General features: G+C 43.2%; 1 protein-coding gene and 1 long non-coding RNA gene across 10 annotated transcripts in view; one reads left to right on the top strand and one right to left on the bottom strand.

The window, feature by feature from the left end:
- Positions 1-2,811: 2,811 nt before the first annotated feature.
- The window catches only part of LOC142776515 (uncharacterized), a 69,859-nt gene continuing 50,538 nt past the window's right edge, over positions 2,812-22,132 (top strand). For 4 of the 9 annotated variants that reach the window (XM_075880325.1, XM_075880328.1, XM_075880326.1 and 1 more), the window contains exon 1: positions 13,619-13,742. The gene's annotated coding sequence lies outside the window, so the exon portion shown is untranslated. Of the gene's footprint in view, positions 2,917-8,190; positions 8,248-10,703; positions 10,936-13,618; positions 13,743-22,132 lie in introns of those variants that run through there. The other 5 variants (XM_075880320.1, XM_075880317.1, XM_075880322.1 and 2 more) reach the window with 4 other exon arrangements.
- LOC142776514 (uncharacterized) lies at positions 16,874-22,129 on the bottom strand. The gene is made up of 3 exons (XR_012887599.1): positions 21,995-22,129; positions 20,586-20,671; positions 16,874-20,220 (listed from the first exon to the last, which is right to left on the bottom strand). It is a non-coding gene; the product is annotated as an uncharacterized LOC142776514 (long non-coding RNA).

The raw sequence follows: 22,132 nt of genomic DNA, 5'->3' as shown, positions 1-22,132 counted from the left end.
TGCGCAAGCGCACTCTTGGCGACGTGGTGCGTCTCAAGAAATGTAATACATCACTCGCTAGCTCCTCTGAATCACGTACAGGCATTTTACGCATCGGCAGCAGACAACACAGTCATGCTTGTCACCTCCCCCCCTTCAGTGCCAAGGATTGCTCGGAACAGCGGCTAGCAGTTTCGCGCGTCGTCATTCGAAAATGCGATGCCAAGTGCAGTGCGTGCCGATTTTTTGTCATCGTAAGTTACACATTTTGCGCGTCATCACCTATCGCCGCCGGCAAGGGCATTACGTGCCGGCGTCACTGTCCACGTGGCCGTGCACCCCACGGTCATATGGAGTGCAGTCAATCAGCTTTTGTGATGCGATTCAGAAGTGCTTGGAGCCGTGCTTGATGTCGCCACGAACGTCTGTGAATGTTCCAAAGTGAATGAATTGCTGAAGATTAGAGTTTCCGCCACCGGCTTTATGATGATGTATTTCACGGCTAGAGCAGCAAAAGAGCATGAATGAATCAGGGGCACAAATCTTTATATGCCCGTTTTGCATCATTAATTATACTGCTAAAATTTCTGTGCCACCATTATTCTGCGCATAACTTTGTTATTTGGAAAGAAGGCATAGGCTGTCATGGTGTGATCCATTTTTCTGATGCAATAAACCTCTCTCCAAATAAAGAAAAGTTCTGTGAATATTTGTAATCGTGTACCTAATTATGCTTATTATAACTTCAGCACAAAAAATACGTGTATTAATTTCAGTATATGGTTTTATTCAATTACAATCTTTTCTGTCATACGCCCCGCCACTGTGGTCTAGTGGCTAAGGTACTCTGCTGCCGACCCGCAGGGCGCGGGTTCGAATCCCAGCTGCGGCGGCTGCATTTCCCATGGAGGCGGCAATGCTGTAGGCCCGTGTGCTCGGATTTGGGTGCACGTTAAAGAACCCCAGGTGGTCTAAATTTCCAAAACCCTCCACTACGGCGTCTCTCGTAATCATATAGTGCTTTTATGACGTTAAACCCCACATATCAATCAAATCAAATCTTTTCTGTCATACCTATCACACCACTCCTTCTTATAAAGAACTTGGTTTGAAATCCACACTTGTTCTTTGTAAATCGTGAAAAGAAGTAAATTATGAAAACAAGTCAAATATCACAAGACAAACCTGAAATCACATTTTTCAGGTGTCCTAGAGACGTAAAGAAAAGGTGAAACTTTAAACGAAGCTTTCTCAATACTGTTTTTTCGACATTATGCTCAGCCCCTCCACGTGGTTCAATGAAGAAATAATTTGTCTCTCGTAAAGCATTTGTGGTATCGCTTCAACATTTTTATGGAAGCACTGTGAGGTCATTGTTAGTGTCTGTGCTAATTTTCATCAATATCCAACGAGAAACAAAAAAGTTCGTCGAAAAAAAACCTGTCAAGAACTTCGACAGGCTTTTTCTCACAAGTGTAGTTTGGACAATCTGCATTGCTCATGGAGAGAGTAGCACGGGAATCACTGGACCGATTTTGATTCTGTTTTTTTTTTCTGAATCCCTGAACACTGCTTGTGGGCACAGCCGTCTTCAATTTCTGTTTTATGACCCTATTTTTTTCTAGACGATGATTTGTCCGTGCCACTGTTTCTGACAATGTGTCGGCAGCCATGATGATCTCTAAGAAAAAAGTTAACTTATGAAAGAATTCTGAGAGTGCCATACCCTGTAGCTTTCTTTTGAGTAAAGATCAACACCATTCGGAGCTTCCTGGGATGTTTTGTTACAGCGCTAGGTTTTCCACGACCAGGCCATGTAAATGGACCTAGTAGCGTTTTGTCTCTTGCGAACTACTGATGGTATCTTGATGAAACTGCATATTTCTTTATTCGAGACCCTTGTGAGTACGCATTCCAAATTTCATTTCTGTAGGTCAACGAATAAAGAAGTTTTTTTCAATGCCACCTCCCCCTTTCAGTTTTTCTTTTTGATCTGTCCAGTACCGAATATTGGTTTCTCCAAAACCAAAATGCTTGCTTGCAGCCCGGTTTCCATGCTCCAGCGCGTACTGCACTGCCTTCACTTTAAATCCAGTCATGTAGCTTGCGTACTTCCCCATGTTGGAACCAAAGTTGAATACACGGCCGCAACATACACAACCGCTTGCAAAATGGTGTTTCTTTTTTTCAGATGATGGTAATGGCGATGAAGCCCACGGCGTTCTACACGTGACCTCCAAAGAAAGAGCGTGGCGATTGGGAGCGTATCAATAATTAATTTTCACTCATGGACGCTTTTTTCTCAAGTTTCATATCGACAAACACGTTGGTTAGGTCATTGCACTTCGAATTTTTGTTATTTGCTTGTCGATTTGCCTTCTTTTTTTCTTCAGAGTACAAGGGTCACAATCCAACTGTACCGCTGAGGGGTATAATAGTTTATGATCACGGCCAAGTTTGGGGTGTGCCAATTATGCGTGGAATTGAAATAGAATTTTCCGCGAGGAAACTGGAGCGGCGTTCACCTATTATGCAAATGTGCCGATTATGCAAGTAAATACGGTACTTATTTTCTTTTTGATTGCATGGTTCAATCCATAATCCAAGAGTTTCAATACCTCTGGAATTTTTCAACCGTCACGCGACGTCCGGGTTAACGAGGTTTTACTGTAATATAGCTTATTGGTTCCTTTACTTTGTTGTGAATACGGTTATAACAATTAATTACTTCTAGTATGCATAACGTATGCACCGATAATTTATCAGGTATCCCACGACCTTTTTGCTGCCTTTGGTTGATATTGTCTTCTGCATTTTTCAGTTTGCAAGGTCAGCGAAAAACGTACAGAACACTCCCACAGTGACGAGATTGTTACAAACGAGACTCTGATCCGCCGCTACCATATGAAAATTCAAGAGCTCAAGGATCAAGTGAAGGTATATTTGTATCACTTCTTTTCTTGGGTGTTTCAGTAAGTAAGAACAATGCAATGCCTCAAATTAAAATGCTCCTGGGGTCTTCGTATAACCTTATAGCCTGACTTGAATTCTACCTATATTTCACGGTGTTAGTAACCAAAAGATATTAATGGTGTCGCATTAGACGCGGCATCATAACTAAAACGCGCGGGAAAAGTGTGCACCACTTGTCGTATCACTGCCTCCATTGTATAACAGGAAACTGAAAAATGAAGCAGTTGTAATTGAAAAATGAAGAAAAAAAAGGAGTACAGTCGATCCCAGATATATCGAACTCGAAGGGGATCATGAAATAGTTCTATATATACATGATCCCACGAGCTGCAGGTGAATTGAATCCCGGCTGCGCCGGCTGCATTTTCGATGGAGGCGAAAATGCTGTAGGCCTATGTGCTCATATTTGGGTGCACGTTAATGAACCCCAGGTGGTCAAAATTTCCAGAGCCCTCCACTATGGTGCTCTCATAATCATATGATGGTTCTAGGATGTTTAAACCCACATATCTATCTATATCAATAATTTAAAATACAAAATATGTTCATTTAGAAGTTACCTTGAAGCGCCAAGAGTCTCGTAGCGGTTTCCAAAGAGTGTGCTAAGCTCCCACTTTCAGACTTTCCCAGAATATCAAAAGAAAAACACAAAATCCACCGCACTCTATTTGGGATAAAAAAAATTTTAGCTTGGCTTGCTTCTTTGTCTGAGCCAATAAATTCATGAGGCCATCCTCAATATTGTTCAGGCTTTCTACATAGGCAAGCCCAGCACCTTTTGAAGCACCACAACAGCGACGAATAAGGCGAAATGCTGATGCAAGGTCTGCAGCGGTACAGGGTTGCGTAGAGACTTCGTCGGCATCATCGTCGCTGCTCTGGTCGGCCTCATCGGCACCGGCGATGTCGGTCACTATTTCTGCATCTGTGCGGTCCGAAACGGCTTGCACACCATCATCAGCACTGACAAAATTGCTCGCTGCGGCCCCATCAGCGATGGCACCCGGAAATGGAGAAAGCTGGTGAAATTCATCCTCGAGGGGACTATGTCGTCATCTGCTGTGACATCACCGTCGCTCCCAAAGTCGTCAAGTGAAGCTAGAAAGCCAGCTTTACCGAAGCAGTTCACAATTGTGAATTGTTTGACAATATTTTCACGCTCCGGTTACCATTTATATCGCTCTGAGGAGATTGGTTGTCAGTTCGACTTTTATTGAAGCAACCCAATCACATTCTCGACGCGGGCGCACACGATAAGGATCCGTAAGTCTTTTGAAGGGCGACTCAATAAGCGCTGTGTGAACCTATTCAAGCAACGTGATCACCATTCCGACGCACGCACGAAAAGCGTCTGTAACTCTATTGGATAGAGACTGAATTGTGATTAGTGTCACGGCTCCAGTGCAGCGCACCATTGGATATATGGAATATGTCAGCGTACAAGTGTTCGATCTACGCGCACCTGTGCCCTGTACTTTCAAAAGTGTTTTTTAACCCTTTGCGGTCCATTGTCGGCCCCACCCGACAACACAACGCGGCCGCAGCGGTCCGCTGTCGGGCACTGCCCGACACGCTTTCTCCTAATTGAATCGCACGCGCAATTTTTTTTGTGCATGTTGCGCTACCTCTTATTAAAGGAAGAAACTGCCTTGATTTCAGCTTTGTTTTTTTCACCAGATGGCGCTGTTTAGGCGGTTGAACTCTTCGGTTCTTCGATTGGCGCGCAGCTCAGATTCGGAGCCGCTTGCAGCGAAATGGCCGCCTTTTCACTGAGTGCCTTCTACGGCGGTAATTCTGAAGCTTTTAGTGAAAGCGTAGACCATTTTAGTGACGAAGACAACTATGTGGCTCCATCGGATACCGAAGAAATTGATTCTACAGAAGCCAGCGAGGAGGACAACGAGGACGGTAGAGACGGTGGAAACAACCAGAACAACACAGGACCATGTGCAACCGACTGGACAGCCTACATGGATAAGTTACCAGATTTTGACCCTCTTCCCTTTACTGTCCTGAACCCGGGATCTCAAGTAAGCTCTTCCAATGTAAAGTGCGAGTTGGACTACTTTCAGTTGTTCTTCACCGACCAGCTGATTGAGCAAATAGTGCGCGAAACAAACCGCTACGCCCGTGATAAAATCTCGAGTACCGGTGTTCTTCAACAGTACTCGATTTGGAATGACTGGGAAGATGTGCGCGTAGAAGAATTCAAAGCCTTCCTAGGGGTTATAGTGAACATGGTCTTGAACCCCAAACCGGAGCTGAAGGAATACTTTATCAACGACCTCCTCAAGAAGATGCCTTTTTTCCCACACGTTTGAAACGAAAAAGGTTTCTTCAAATATTTTGGATGCTGCACGTTGCGCCAAGCCCACATACCTCTTCAGGTCCACCAACTCGTGGAAGCAAGATCGGGGATGTTGTGACCTACATAGATGCTAAATGCAGAGAGGATTTCAACGCCGGCCCCAAAATTTGCGTAGATGAAAGTACTGTCGGCTTCAAAGGCCGAGTCTCATTCAAGTGCTGCAATCCCCAGAAGCCAAAAAAATGGGGCATGCGCGTTTATGCGCTGGCTGACTGCCAAACAGGCTACATTTCGGCCTTTGAACCATACTACGGCAGCACAACTGATAGCCTCTGCCGTCCGAGGCTTCCCTTCACATGAAGGATTGTGCTCCACCTGCTGGAGAAAGTGGAGCAAGCTACACTGGGCAGTGGCTATAATCTGTATACGGACAGATTTGATATGCCCCCAATTCTTGCGGAAGAGTTATTTTCGCACAGTATTTTGCTAACTGGGACTGTGATGACAAATCGAAAACAAATGCTGCAGCAGCTCAAAAAAAAAGATAAAAAAAGGTGAAGTGACGGCTTATCGCAGAGGAAACTCGTACATGGCACTTGCCTGGCGAGATAAGCATCAAGTGACAATGCTAAGCTCAGCCCACAATGCGTCTACGAAAGAAGTGCCAAGGAAGATAGCTGGAGGAAAAACACTGACACTGAAGAAGCCGGCGGTGATATGCGACTACACTGAAAACATGGGTGCAGTGGACAGGGCCGATCACTACTGTGCAAGTTATGCATTTTCCCGGTAGTCAATGAAATGGTGGAGGAAGCTTTTTTTTTTTGGCTTCTGGAAGTTTCAACAGTGAACAGCTTCATTTTGATGAGACTGCAGCTCCTGAAGCAGGGAGAGAAAGAGCAGCGACACCTCCAGTACCGGAGGAACCTGATAGAGCAGCTCGTTGGTGACGTAAGGGCTCGTGCTGGGAAGCGGATTCCATCTGCAAGATTGGATTGCAAACAAAGGCTGGATGGAAAGCCCCATTTCATCTACAAGCTTCCTGGCCGAAGCAGCAAGGACTGCGCTGTTTGCAGTGACCGGAAAACAAAAGGGTGCAGGAGGAAAACAGTGTTCTTCTGCAAAACCTGCAGAAATAATCCCGGACTGCACCCAGGAAAGTGCTTTGAACGCTTCCACTTACTGCCAAAGTATTGCTAAATAATTTGGGTGCAAAGAGGAACTGACGAAAAAAACAACCGCCAAGTTAATTTCCCACAGTTGCCGTTTTCTTTCGTGGTGCTTTAAACTAGTGAAATAGTTTCGGACCGAAACGACCGGAAAGCGGGTAAAAGTTTGGGACCGCAAAGGGTTAAGGCGATTTCTTGGCTGTTCGATATAGCCACTAAATCAATATATCCAAGTTCAATTTACCCAGGACCGACTGTAAAAATTAAAAACATCAAATGCTCATGCATAAATTGCTCGAGAACTGAACCAAGGACCTCCATCGCAGAAACCTCCTACTGTAGTGTTGTGGGTACATTTTGATGAGATACGTAAGAGGTCTTTCAGAATTTCCCTTATACTAGCTACATTTACTACATTGCCATTTATATATTTGTATCAGTAAGCATAGGCGCCATGCTTGCCTATGAGTAACTCTCTGGCTGTAATGCGCCATGCAATGCCCCACCAGTCCATAGTGCAGCCAGTGGTAAATGGCAGCAAATTTGAGAGCACTTTAAGCAAGCTTGAGCATTTTGAGTTGGCTAACCCGTACGCAACTAAATTTTTACACCTTGCATTTCTGGGCTGTATAAATCTGCCATAGCCAGAGTAGGCGTTAATGCATTACAAGTTACAGCATGAGCTGTAATGCGTTACTTTTTTCATTAACATAGTAATATATTTTTACTTTTTCTGCACTTAAGTGGGTAACATAATTCAGAATTTTTAGATAAGGTGAGGTGTCACATTACTCATTAGAGTTATTCCAGTTGTCCTGGGAGCTTTACAAAAGGCTCCGTCTCATAGCCCGATTTTTCTGCAATGCCTGCCCAAGATTTTCAAAAATAAATTTTTTGTTGCAGCAGCACACTGGTGCCTGCCTCTTGGTACCGGCCAATTTGTCTGTTAATTTGTCCGTCTGTCAGTAACGTTCGCTTACCATTGGAAATGCACTCTGTCATTTCTTTATTGTTCCATAAACTCACTTAAAAATTTACATAAACGCTGTCTACACATCCTATTGCACATAAACTGGTAGCTTGATTAATTTGGCCATTCATTTTGCAGAATCTTGCCATTTCAATAAAGAATTAAAGGGAAAGGGAGAATTGGCATCCACCTGTCAGAACACAAAGCTACAAGTAAATGCTAGTTCTTAGCTGAAATGCTTTCTCCACTCTTTGGAATACTGCAGATCTGATTTGCCATATTCATTGCTTAGGTTAAATGTCTCAACTAATCTGCCCTCATGTTGCCTGTTCTTAGCCTCCGGTCAGCTCAATTGTCGGAGTGACCACCCCTGATAGACGTTGACCCATGTTCAACTCGCAGACCAGGATGTATTTTAGGAGCGAAGCACCTTAGGGCTGAGCCACGTCTGTCCTGAGGAATTATTCGTTGATGCGAGATACACACACACAAAAAAAGGTTCAACGGCAGACTAATATCAGTCGTAATTGTGACAGAACGATATAAAATACCTAAAAGCACAAACTTTATATATGCCATGTTTACGGTATATAAAATGATATTATGATCCAGAAATTATTAACATCTGGTAATGGTTGCCTGAAGCAGGTTGTAATTGGAAGTTGTGTTTCAAGGCAGAAGTGGTAGGAGAATATAACGGTTAGGAAAGCATTAAAATGGCTTCAATGTGTGTGCACCTCAGTCTTGGTTTACAACTTTCTTCCAAGTACAGTTTTCTCCGTTGAATGCAGGTGATAGAAAGCAGTCTCAGGGATGGAACAGATGGTGCCATCTCAGTCTTTCAATTGGTGAGCCACCTTTATCCTTCCCCCCCCCCTTCCTCCCAAATTAAAAATTGGCAGGTCTGCGCAGTATGTGCTGAACCTGAATAAATCATTGTGAGGCTACAATCCCTATTTAACCTTGAAGTGTGACATCGCGGCTGTGTGGATTTCTCTTGAAGGAGTGTTTTCCACTTTGCTGCAGCAAAACCATTTCTACAGGTTTCCACATGCAGATTTTAATGCATGTATTCCTTCGTTTTGAATTATTCAAAATTTTCAATAATTAAAATTCGGGTGGAAGCGAACTTGAATGTTTAATTATTCATTCAAATATTTCGGTGCATTCTAATATTCGGACTAGCCTGCTCTTGTAGCAGCTACTGCAAGTACACTTGCATGATACCTACATTACCAATGATCCTAATTATTATTATGTGAGGAAGTGTGCACAATCCCATTAGCATTTGTCAATTTTCAGAGAAGTGAGGTACCCGCTACACATCTGCAAGACATTGTGCACACTTTGGTGATGCTGCGGCTGACGACAATGAATATTTAGGTCTGAAACTTTTGAGATGGGTTGGAAGCATTCAATGATTCACTCATTATGCAATTCGCATTGTGTGTTGCCAGTGTGTTACTTTATTGTTTAGATTACACATTTTAACCTGTTGACGAACAGAAAGCCCTCATACAATCAGTTTGCAACGGTCTTTCAAACACAGGGGTGGCTCTGTGATAAAATACAAGGCTGCCACGCAGATGGTCCGGGATTGAATTGGGTTCGGTCATGTGTAGTTTTTAGTTATATTGTTTTTTCCTGTTTTGCAGATAGTGGTTACGGACACCAGTGGTGGGGGTAATGTCAAAAATTTTATTGTTTAGGGTAAACTTTAGGGATGGATGAATATGCGACCACTGCTAATATTCGTGGTATTCGAAGTAAAGGAATATGTGTACAAGCTATAACCTCACTTCTGACTTTTTGTAAATGTTGCTTTCCTGCAGCGTCGCGGTACGGTGCCATGAAACCAGCCTGCCCAGCAAAGACCGCATCGTCGCTAAGTCACATTTGAAGGTTAAAGAAGGTTAAATGTGCATATCAGCTTCACCACAGTTATGCTTGAAGTCTGAAGGAGTGTTCTGAGGGCGCACATGCACCAAGTATAGTAATTTTTGAGAGGCAACATAATGTACCAGTTATAACTTGCAGCATAATGCTGTTGAAGTCTTGCTGCTGTTCAAAGTTGGTTCCACTTCCCTTCGAGCAGAAAAAGTGACGTGCACACATGTCTGGTGCACGTCACAAATATTCTTTTGCAACAAAGAGCTTTGCTACTTTAAAATTTCTAGGTTCCGGGTTACTGCTGAAAGTGGAGGCTTCCGGAAACTTTTTTATGATTTATGATGAAAATGTGCTTTCAATCAGTTTTATTCTCGGTCAGCAAGGTAATGTTGGTTGCATCGTGGACCACACGCTCTCCTATCAAACCCGCTGGCTACATCTGATGGGTAGACAATTGCTTGTAATTAAATTGACAAGCAAAAATGTTATCAAGTGCATGCGATAGCATGTATTTGTTGTCGAGGACTGGAAAGCATATGCATCTTGAATAAAAAGATTGGTCCTTTGCCACAGTCACAATTGCAGGAAGTCGCAATTATGACGATTACAAATTACAAATCGCTTTTAGGCAAAATAAAAACAAGATTTGTGGGCTAATCTAGTAAATTATTCTTCTGACGAGGCATTTAATAATTAATAGGCATTTAATTGGTAGATAATTTGAAATTTGTTTTCGCATTCTTTAAAGGTGACCATCACGTTACATCGTGCGTCATTCTCTCACGCCTTAGAACCTGGTGTAAGAGTCGTTATGAGAGCTGCCTTCCATTTCAGTACGATGATCGTTTGCTTGCTTTGTTGCCTTGCCCATTATGCCATGAAACTGGTAAAACAGCAACACTGTTGCAGAGGGAAGAGCAAAGACATTTCTTTTAATGAGTACAACGGGGCACATAGCTTAATGTGCTGACTTCACTGTTGATTGTTTTTTTGGCGGCATGATCAGCAGTAATTAGAATTTATCAAATTTTTGCAAAACATTGAAGAGCCCCCTGTGCCTATTGTTCCTTTGTCTGTCCTCTACTTTTTTAGTGTTTTGCAAGACTGAGTATGACAAAAATTTGAGGTTCTGTTTGTAAGCTGAGATTTTGACTGACAGGTAAAACTATAACTGTTAACTTTGTTAATGTGGGTGATAGACAAACTATAAACAGGTAACTCAGTGCTATGTCGGTGCTTCTGTGCTTTCTTTCAATCTGTGGTACTGTCATTTCCTAGCTACATTGCCACATTCATTTTTGCAATAAGCATGTCCCTCAGTTATTTTAATTTATGGAGGTGGGCACCACGAAAAGGCTTTTTAACCTTTTTTTAATATAGAATTAAGGGACATGAGATGCAGCTGCATACAGAACTACCCAAGATAAAATTGGGGGTTTCTATCTTCCTGTGGTGTTCTTGATGTTTTTTTTTGATTTAGTGATTTCACAGAACACTTACACCAGTTTTCATTTCAGAGGTCACATCAACTTTAGGGACTCCAAACTCACTCGCATTCTTAGAAACTCCCTGGGTGGCAACTCGCAACTGCCATAGTATGCAGAATCAACCCACGCAGCATAGAGCAGACACTGGGCACACTTAAGGTGAGACAGAAGGAACTTTATGTGAAAGTTTTTTTTTTCACAGAGGTATGGCAGCCAGGCCTGGCCTGGCTTCCACCTCCTTGGCTCTTGATATGGCCATGAGCTGCATCTTGAGGCTCAGCAACTCAAGACTCGGGGTGAAAGGTTGTCCATTTTTTTTCGTTGACATCTTCGGTGCAATAAAGGTGCCCTTTAGTATTGTATCACCTGCATCAAACCAATGGTTCAAGGACTTATGTCTAACAAGCCAGCGCGTTGATGATAGAGCATAGTAGCTCCAGCAATGAGAAACTCGATTAAAAACTGCGTGTGTGTGCTGGAGATAGCGTTTCGACAAGTGGGCTTCTTTTTCAAGGAGGGAAACAGCAGTCACATTCAACATTAGCAGTCACTCAAGCATGATTTCATATACATATTGCATTTGCTGGCACATTGCTGGTTCCGTGAATGTTGGGCTTTGCTTCCAAGCGTTTCAATTCTACAAGACAGTGGTGGCACGCTCGCACACGAGTTGGTGAGTGTTTTATATAAAACTTAATATGTGTATTAGTGATACTTCTTTTATGTAGCACGGGAATAAAGCTTTGTTGTCAGGACAGTAGCTCGAGTCATTGTGTGTACACTCTAAAAAAATATCAAGTAAAAAGGGTGTCTTTTTGTCCCACAACAATAATCGACATCAGGCTTGCGTGCGCTTCCTTTCTTGAAAACTTGGCGCTGGCCACTTTCCTATCGAGAATGCAATGTAATCGCTGATAATGGGCATGTCGATCGTGACTGGAATGTACTGGGCGCGGGGCGATAGCGCAAGGATGAAACGCAATATAGATGACGATTATTATTGTGGGACAAATAGACACCTTTTTTACTCACTCTTTTTTAGAGTGTATAGTAAGATGACCGTTATTGTTATTCCTTTATGTGTGATGTGGCCTTTAACTCCTTTGCTTTTCTGTATAAGTGTGATGTATGAAAGAAATATGTAAACATCAGCTTTGATAAGTTAGTCCATCATGCATTATATTTCACTGTCCTGTCTTAAGTTATTTTTATCTCTATGCATGAATGAACTACACAGAAACACGTATAACAGTAAAATCTCATTCATCTTGGTCACGTTGACTCTGAAATTTGGTAAAGTTTGACTTGCGAGGTTTGAGTGTATACACAGTTCCCAGGAACTGTGTATACACTCAAACCTCGTTATAACAAAGTTGAACGGGAGCCACAATTATTTCATTATATCTATTATTTCCTTATATCGAATATAATAGTCTGTGGCAATGTATGCTAAGATGGGCACATACCTAAAAGCAAGCAAAAAAGGAAACCGTCTTGCTGTCCCATGTACAGCTACGCGACCACACGTGCCACGGGAAACATCGTGAACTTTCTTACAGCGCAACACCAGAAAAAATACAGGACAGGGAAGGAGTAGAACAGACAGAAAAGACGGCGCTGTCTTTTCTGTCTGTTCTACTCCTTCCCTGTCCTGTGTTTTTTCTGGTGTTGCGCTGTAAGAAAGTTCACGATGGATCCTAACCAACTGGCCCGACTTACCGTCTTACCACGAGAAACAAACTGAGTCTTATCTCATTATTTCGAACTTTCGGGTGATTCAAACTCACGCTGGGCTCCCGTCAAAGCTATATGTATTCTAATGGACAAAAACGCCCTGTAATTTGAACGTGCAAGCACTTGCGGCGGTTTATTCGAACATACCGCTCTCCAAAAATGCTCTCAGCACCATGCCCAACTCTGCGGCGGCACCTCTCAACGCTGCGCGCGAAGGAATGAATAGGAAAGAAAACACTGTGGTGTTTTTTTTTTCTCTTTCTCAAATGCTGATCTGTGACGTGCCTGTTCTGCGCTTCTCCTTTTCTGTCTCTGCACGTAGAAACCATTCTCCTTTCAAGGCCATGCATGGAGCGAGAGAGAAAAGTAAACGTTTATTTTGAAACAGTGCCCTGAGCAATACCCGGTGTCACCCTGAGGTGGGGGGGGCTCTTTAGTCCAGGAACCCTCTGGCTTCTACTGCCCTCTTGGCTCTGGCGACGAGTTGTTGTTATCTTCTAGGTCCTCGAGAGCGAGCTTCGCCTCCCATGTTTCCGTTAGGTCTTCGTTCGTTCATTCTGCTTCGTTATCAGTCGTGTGTTGTTGCAGATTACGTCTGGCGATACACTGGCATGCAAGAAGCAAAGTGCGCCAGGGTGTCCGGTACGCTGCAAAGCGGGCACATAGAGCTATATCTCATTGGGTAGAGATGGTGCATTAGGGCCTCATGTTTGTATGTGCTGCTTTGCAGGCGTCTCAGTATTACGCTTTTCTCTTTTTCCAGTTTTGGGTGTGGTGGAGGGTATACTCGTCGCTCCAGCCTGTAATGCTGGAGTAACGACGAGTAGGTGTTTTGAACAACTTCCGTCTCTTCAACGATGGGTGGAATGTCCTGTGGGCAGGAGGCAGCCCGGCTGACATTCTCGTGGGCAGCGGCGTGGGCCGCTTCATTTCCCTGCAGACCCTCGTGTCCTGGAACCCATAATACACAAGTGTATGGGAGTGGAGTAGAGCGAGATAGAGAGAAAATAAGCTGTCGCGGAGAGGCCTGCTTTCTCGGTGCCGAGGGTAGCAGCAGAACGCAGAGGGAAATCGCTTTGCACCGCAGCGCCACTTCTTGGTCATGTGACCAGCTCAGCGCTTTCTCAATCCTCTCTGCTGGCTGTGTGAGGACGGAGGCTCCGCCGCGCGGGGCGTAGCTGTAAGGTCGGCGCTGGAGTTTTTAAAGAGCCGCACCCACGAAGGAAGGAAAGGTAAGAGAGGCCCTGACGTCACTCGTTGTGAAGCCGCGATTAAGCCGTAAGTGGGCCAATATGACTGGGCAAATTCTCCTCTCTTGTTTACAACCGAATGTAAAGCAGAATGCACGACTCACTCTCCGGCTCGGAAAGCACGTCAGCTGCGAAGCGCGCGTCGTGACGATCCGAAACTAATGGAATGGGGCTCAACACTCTGGGCCAGCGCGACACCTTCGGAGAAATTATTTCGTCCCAGTATAAACAGCGAGTAACAGCTCACCGACAACGAAGCAAGTACGAGAGAATGCGCGCTAGATGCACCGACAACGGTGAATGTTTTCACGTCTTTAATTCAGCCACTGTACAGACAACACGATCAGTCTTGCGCCTTCTACGGTTGCATTCCGCCATGTTGCCGACGCAGCGTCCGGCCCTTGTGTCCGTGTTCCGCGTGAAACTCACAGGCGTCAGCACTCTGCGACCGTGGTGACTTTGAGCATGGTGCAAGTGACACTTGAACGCGGTTGCTGTTGTGTTGAGATTACATGCAATGCTTGGGGAAAGTATACGAAACAGAAGATGTGTTTTAATGCGCACATGCAAGTTGTTACTGTACACACACAACATGAAACTACGTATAAGCACATGGTTCTCATTGCGTCTTGCTGGACTCAACAGCGTCGTGCGTTGTCACAAGCAGGAGCACTACCCTATCGTCACTGACCTGCAAGGCATTCGTTGTCGTTCCGCTTCGTCATTGGTGCCCAACGAAATTTTGCTGAACACTAATTGCTTCATCCGCGTCATCCTCCGCATGACATGAATATTCACTCGTTTTACACACTGTTGAAACCCCGTGATGGACAAAAAGATTTGTAAACATTGCCAAGAGTACAGTAACTCCCAGGAGAACACTTCATAAACAATAACGTGGCCCAGAGCATGGATATTGTTCGCAACGGCTCAGCACGAGACCTAGGGAGGAACACATGCCACCGCCAACCAAGGCCGCTCACTGATAGACCAGCTCCAATGCGCAACACCTAACCATAGCAACGCCGCCATTGTGCCCAGTGAATATGGCCGCCATGATGTCATTTCCTCCACGCTTTTCACTTAGCGTGCCGGCTGGGCTTGCCCTCTCCTACCTTTCCTTCCTCCGTGGCCGCGCCGAACAAGAGTCCAACTCCGCAGAAAACGACATACTTCTTAACACACTACGGTCGGTTTTTGTAGACGATTTGATAGACTAGTTTAGTGCGTTATATGCATATACCAGTCAATTTTACTTCGTTACAATGAGCTTTAAAATGCCTGGTTCTTAATGGAGTTTTCAAGGGGACTTTCATTTACTTTGTTATATGTATTATTTCATTATAACGAGGTTTGAGTGTACTTCAACGGTGTCAAATGCTCGTTAACTCGGACATCTCCGAAGACGGCCATCAGGACTTCGTGCTTTGAGTTGCGCAATCTCGGCAGTTTGGAGGATCAAATACCGCTTGCCACAACCATCGGCAGAAAAGTATAGTTTTGGAGAAAGCAGCAGTGTGTGATCATTATGATAGTGAATGAGGGAGAGGTGGCTATGTGGTGCTAGTCACCACCTGGCGGAAACACTTCGGTTGTCGGTGCATTCAGTGTATACTAAAACGCACGATGACGACACGGTTTTCCTTACGTGGCATTGCAGTGTGCAGGAGGCTTCCGAAACCCTCCTTATCCTTGGTTTACGCGACAGCCAGTGTGCGCAGCACCAACTGATGGAGTTAGACTGACGTTTTAGCATAATATTCTGCTGACGAGGCAGACACAAATAAAAAAGGTTTTCATGAAATAAAGTTTGTGTGTACAAAGTATGGTATTTACTCGCATAATAGACGTACCATCAGTAAGAACTTGTGGTAAAATTTTCAAAAATTCTTTCAACTCTGTTCTTGCGTATAAATCTGCACATTTGTCAAGTAAAAGGCGGCATTATCGTTTACCAATTAATTCAGAATAAAACAACCATACCTACATACCTTTTAATAAACAGGCGAGAGCTGTCAACTGCACACACACACATAAAATTTATTAACACAAAAGTCGTAGGTGTTTCTTTTCCCTATCTGGAGTCCGAGAGCACACATTCATCCTCGCCGAGCGGGGATTCGTTTTCTGTGTCCAAATCATTCGCACCCCACAACATGTCATCCTCACTCGCATCCAGTTTGTTCGAGATGCCAGTCTTCTTGAAGCTTTTCCTGACGACTTCGTCGGAGATCGCCTGCCACACTTCCTCCACGATTTAAGCGCACAGCATTTCAACATGCCGCTTCTTAATTTTACCACCAAGAGTCTGTTGATGTTGTCCTCAAGACATCGAGGTGGTGTACAGTCTTTGAACATTGTCCTTGAAAGGCTTATTCAAGGACACGTCCAAAGACTGCAGTATCGATGCAAGGCTGCCAAGAATTGCTCCCACATCTGCGCGTAGCTCCTTAAGCTTATCTCGTATGCGGTCTAGTAGGTAGCCACGAAAACTGTTCAGAACAAGCATGAACGGGAACAACAGACCACCCGGCGGTGCTCATTCAGCCTTTTTCCTGGACTCTGACATACATGTCTTGAGGGAAATTCGCTTTTCGGAGCGTCTTACCTTTAAAAATAACGTAAGGCCGTACACAGTAAAAATTTTTACACCCAGAAGGGTGTAAATGAGCTTGTCCCGTGGACGACACCCTAAGGGTGTTAATTCAGCACCTTCCAAAAAGGGTGCTTTTTCATGCACCCTTAGAATAGAGTGTACATGTAAAAAACTGTAGGGTGTTACAAAAACACCCTTAAGGAAGGGTGCCTTCGATGTCCATCACTTTTTTAGCACCCTCTCAGGAGGGTGAGAGAAGGGTGCCCAAGGGTGTTGAGTGCCCATGGCAGGGGTGCCAGTATTCTTTTAGAATGCACTAATAGATATCGGCATGCACTGATTACACACTACTTGAAGAAAGTGGTCCTGATTATCAATGGTGCGCCACCTGTCGAGCTCCATTCATTGCGTCTGTGGGCAAAAATATAGACGCGTACTATCGTGTATGAACTTGTGCTGGATCTATATATACTTGACAGTATATGCATAATGCGCGTTACAGAAAATGAAGCCTTGCTGCCCTTGCAAATTGCGTTTATTTAATAGGCAAATAAAACAAACTTTTCTTCTGCCACACAACTTTTTCACCAGATATACATTCACGTATACGTACACTACACATGCAACACCTCAAATGTTTATTATATTTATTCAGTTTCACTTCATTGACAATTCTTTGCAACATACAATTACACTGGTTTCAGTTTAGTATACTTCTTCAAGTACATAATGACTACAAATGAAATATACGCTAATATATCCCTATAATTCTTTCAAGTATCTACAATCCCAGTGGTTTCCAGTTTAATACTCCTTCATGTACACAATCGGTTAATAGGAATGAAATACAGGCAAATATATACTTATGATTCTTTCAAATATATACAATCACCATGATTTCACTATATACGCCTTCATGTACACAATCGTTCCGAAGAAGTGATGCACACAAAAATATATGTGGATAGTGTTTTCAAATGTATACAATCTCAGTGGATTAAGCTTTGTATTCCTGGATGTATAACAATTGGTTATGAGAAATGATGTACATGCAAACATATATGAGTTTTTGCACATATAACTTTAGCGAATACTTAAGAAACCAATACAATGATCAGAAACACAATAAGCTAAAAACGAACACAAAGCGGAGTCAAAACACACAAAAAACAAAAGAGGTAATGCATAATTATGGCTAATGACACAGCTGGGTCACTTTATGCCAAATGTCCCAGCCATTTTGGCAACCATCTCAAATGTATTCGAAAAACTCGTGCTGCATTGAAAATAGTGAACTTCTGGAATATTTAGGAGAGGAAAAATATTTGGTCACATGGCTGCCCTCTGAACTTCCTGGAATGCTGTCTAGGTGTTGTATGTGAAAATTTTTATTTTAAAAGCACCGCTCCTTCTTTCCATACGAAACTCGGTCTACGTATTACGTAACAAGAGCTTAATTTGGGAGAGTTGGTTCATCGTGGTTGTGTGCTAGTCACAGCGCGACAACTTTAGGAAGAGACAGAAAGGACAGGAAAGAGCACCGACTGTCAACTGAATTTAATGAATGTGCTACGAGCGCTTTTATACGGAGTACAAGAACCGTGTTCATGCGCGACGACAGGTGTGAGCACTACAAAATAATCTTCACTGTGAAAAGAATACTCCCTCTCGGAAAGGATAAGTGAACGTGTAGTGATGCACTGATCATTGGTTTACCTGATAAAAAATACTTCTACAAACGTTAAATTGGCATTAAGTAAACCTATTCTCGTGACGAATGGGGCAAGATTGACTATTCCTGTTGCTGTTTAGTACACACACTTTTGAAAGCTTGCAAGGGGTGGAAAACAACACGCTAATATCATATCTGCTGGCTATTTTTTTAATTGTGAGACACATGATGCGGTATAACATGCAAAGGTTTTGGTCATTGTTTTTTGATGGTTCTGTCTTCTTTAACTTTACTTTCTGCAGGAGGGTTTTGCAAACGGGTGTGATGATTCTGTTGGGATACCCAGCATCTTTTAGTCTTTTAATCTGGTTTTTAAACCTGACCTCACCCTTGTGCTAACATGACTTCTGAAGGGTGGCCTGAGTACATGTGGTATCAATTCCTCTTTCTACTAATTTTGAATGCCCACTATGAAAAGGCAGAACATTCTTAGCACTCCTGGGCTGATAGCACCAGCCAATACCCCAACAGCATCATCACACTTGTTTGCGAAACCCTCCTGCAGAAAGTAAAGTTAAAGGAAACAGGACCAAAAGAAAAAGAGAATGACCAATCACCTTTGCATGTCACACGGTACTACGTACATAAGGTGTCTCACAATTTTAGGAAAAGAGCCAGCAGATATGACATTGTTGTTTTCCACCCCTTGCAAGCTTTCAAAAGTGCATGTACTTACAGCAACAGGAATAGTCAATCTTGCACCATTCGTCACTAGAATAGGTTTACTGAATGCCAATCTGATGTGTATAAGATGCCGCTAACATGTGGAAAAGTAAACATAGGACAAACTGGGCAATGCTTCAATGATCAAGCAAGACAGCATGCTTTAAATGTTAAGAAGGGCTATAGTAGTCTCATGGCCGGGCACCGTAAAGAATGTAAGTGTAGTCCTAGGTTTCATAAAACACGGTTTTTGAAAAAAAAAAGCAAGCAGAAAAATGAGAGATTTTAGAACTCTTTATCAGGAAGGCCAAGGATCGATACATCAGTACACCTTCACTTATCTCTTCCGAAAAAGAGTATTCTTTTCTCGGTTAAAATTATTTTGTCATGCTCACACATGTGTTGTTGCAGATGAACCCTGGTCTTGTGCTCAGTATAAAAACGCTCGTAGCACCTTCAATAAAATTCAGTTGACAGCGCTCTTTCCTCTCCTTTTTTGCGATAAGATTTTATTGCAGAAAGAATTTCATTTTCTTACAGTTTAGGTATAATGATGCGTTTTCATTGTATCGCAACATGGAGCAAACTGCATCTCAATACGGACAAAAATCACAATTTTGTAAAATTCGTGATATTTTCTCGTATATTTCAGCAGCTTGAGAGGTCTAAAGATATTTTTTCCTCAAAATATACCTTCTGTGGAGTAAGTATTCACTGCTCAGATATTCATACAAAGTGCAATATTGCAATAAAAAATGCAAACATAACAAGTTTTGCCTTTATTCTTGGAAGCGAATGTGGCAAAAAAGTTGCACTATTATTATTGACCTTCAAATACCTTACAGAAGCACATTTACTTAACAGGTAGACCGAATTTGCTTTAGAAAAAATAAGCGGTAGATTTAAAACGAAATTTTCCACAAACAGCACACAGACGGCATTATGCCAGGAAGTTATCAGCCAGCCACATGAACAAAACTTTTTTTCTCGCTGAAATATTCTAGCAGTTCACCGTTTTCAACGCAGTAAGTCAGCACTTTTTTTTTCAAATACAATTCAGATGGTCGCCAAAGTGGCTGGGACGTTTGGCATGAAATGGTCGAGCTATATTTAAGCAAAATAACTTACACAAATAACAATGTTTGTTCATCTACCATGACCACACTAGAAGAAGTTGTTCAGGCATTGTGACACTAAAATTTTCAGCGTCGTACTGCCTGAACAACTTCTTTGATAAACTCCAAACTCACGCCGAGAAAAAGCCGCTCAATCACGGTGGACGTTAAAGGCCTTGCGGCCGTAGACAATGTTGAAAATAAAAAAAAATCAACTCATCAGTGCTGTCACTCCTTCGTCATTACTGACACGAAAGATTTTTCGGTTATCCATGTGGAGGTTCAGGAAGTAGGCTTGCTCTAGGCTGGGGCCGGGGGGTAGACTACGCATGACGTCAGCGGCACCCTCTCATCCTGTAATAAGAGCAAATATGACTTCTCATAAAAGGATGTTCGTGCTGTTCTGGCAGCACCATATATAAAGTATGTGCAGTGTGTATCCTTCGAAATGGCGTGTAATTGACATTACACTGAACTCGAAGCATACAACCCATACATTCCAATAATTTCGTATGATAAAGATAAGAGTTTTCCAGCATACAGCAAATTCCCGAAATGAGGTGAAGTTGTAAGACTACAGCTCAAAAATGGCACTTACGAAAGCCTGAACTCACCTAAGAATCAAATTCCTTCTAGGGTAGTGAGCCAGTGTGAAAAACAATTCCTAAAGTACAACGTTAAGAACATGTAACATTAATCAAAATGCACAAGAAACTTACCTCTTCATGTACAAACAGTGAAGACATCTGTGCTTTCTCTTTTACATGAGAACAAATGATCTTGGGCGTGGCACTAGCGAAGAGGTCTGCAAAAAAAAAGTAAAAGATTTACTGACTTTAATCACGCCTCTAACAATCTGAGGAATTGTTACAAGTCACCAATCAGTGCAATTCTGACTGCCTCTATAAGGGCATCAAAAACGAACAATTTTCTCGTTCTTTCTACTCTCACAAGACGCTCCGTCAATGGAATCTAATCCAAATTTGACGCTGTGCTTCCTATTTGCCTGCTTTCTAGACGTAGGGCTGCGAACATGTGTTTTGTGCACCTAATCTAGCACAGAAATTCGTCATCTATAATTCAATCATATTAATTCATTGTAATTTGATAAAAGGTGTGATAGCTCGTCCAGTTTTTAAAGAGTTGCGGGCCTGCAATAAGCACTGCCTTGCACGTATGAAAGTACTTCTTTAAAAAAAAATTCAAAGCTTGCTTTCAGAAAAAGCGTCTTGCATATTTCGACAACCAAGCCCATCCTCTGATGGCAATCAGGGGCACGCTATTAGCGATTATTGACTACGGGGTTTACAAACGTAACCCGTGCCTAAATACTCAGTTAAACACAATCACGCAAGTAAGAGCGCTCGAACGACACCAACGCGCGCGGACGCCGACTACGTTGCAGCAGCCATGGCTTATGCTAGAGCAACCGCACATAGCCCCAACAGTCACGTATACTCTCTCGATTCTGTTATAACGCCGAACATTATCGCAGGTGAAAGCGAAGCACGAAAACAGCAAACAGAAACAAGGGAAAACAACGCACGGCGATGGCCACAACCACACGCCTTTGGAAGTCTGCTAGATCTTTCCCTGTTGCTGGTGGCGCTTGTCCTAAATAGCGCTTAAAAGACCGAGGCGCACGTGCTGGGAGCATCGCCGCATATCAGCACCTCCAACTATACCACCTTTAAGCAAAAAAAAAAAAAGCCATTTCGGACAGTGCGCCTCTGTACATAATTTTTGCTTTTTCTTTCTTTTTTTTGCGCTTACACCTACAGAAGCACGTTGCACATTTGAGTATTAATAGAAATGTTATTACGATGTAGCCCAAAGCACATCTTAAAACAATATCAATCACTTTGTGCAGTGTAGAGACAATGTGCGATCAGCAACTAATCCCGCCCTTGTTAAGTGATCACATCACTCACTCTATAGAGTGATGCAGGCACTTACACAACATCGCGCATAGCAGTGTGAACTCGTTAAGTCACACGTTTAATCGGGCATCTGCAACAGGCCCGCGAACGCATGCTGTTGTAAATGGCTGGCAGCCTACTTCGGCAGAGCTGCTGCAGGCGCCCAGCTAGCGCTGTATGATTACTATTTACGAAAACAGTACACTCACCGTTAACAGGCCCACGTTGTTCGTGTCCGCCACTCCATGAATATTCCTTAATCCGAGCGTCACTTCGAACACGGTGTCATGTGCGACCACAATTGAATATGCGCCTGTTCGCTAGAACACACACAGCGACCAAGACCC

This window comes from Rhipicephalus microplus, chromosome X, assembly GCF_043290135.1.
Source record: "Rhipicephalus microplus isolate Deutch F79 chromosome X, USDA_Rmic, whole genome shotgun sequence".
NCBI lineage: Eukaryota > Metazoa > Arthropoda > Arachnida > Ixodida > Ixodidae > Rhipicephalus > Rhipicephalus microplus.
The sequence above is the reverse complement of the archived record's forward strand: the minus strand, read 5'-3'. Positions and strand labels throughout refer to the sequence as shown.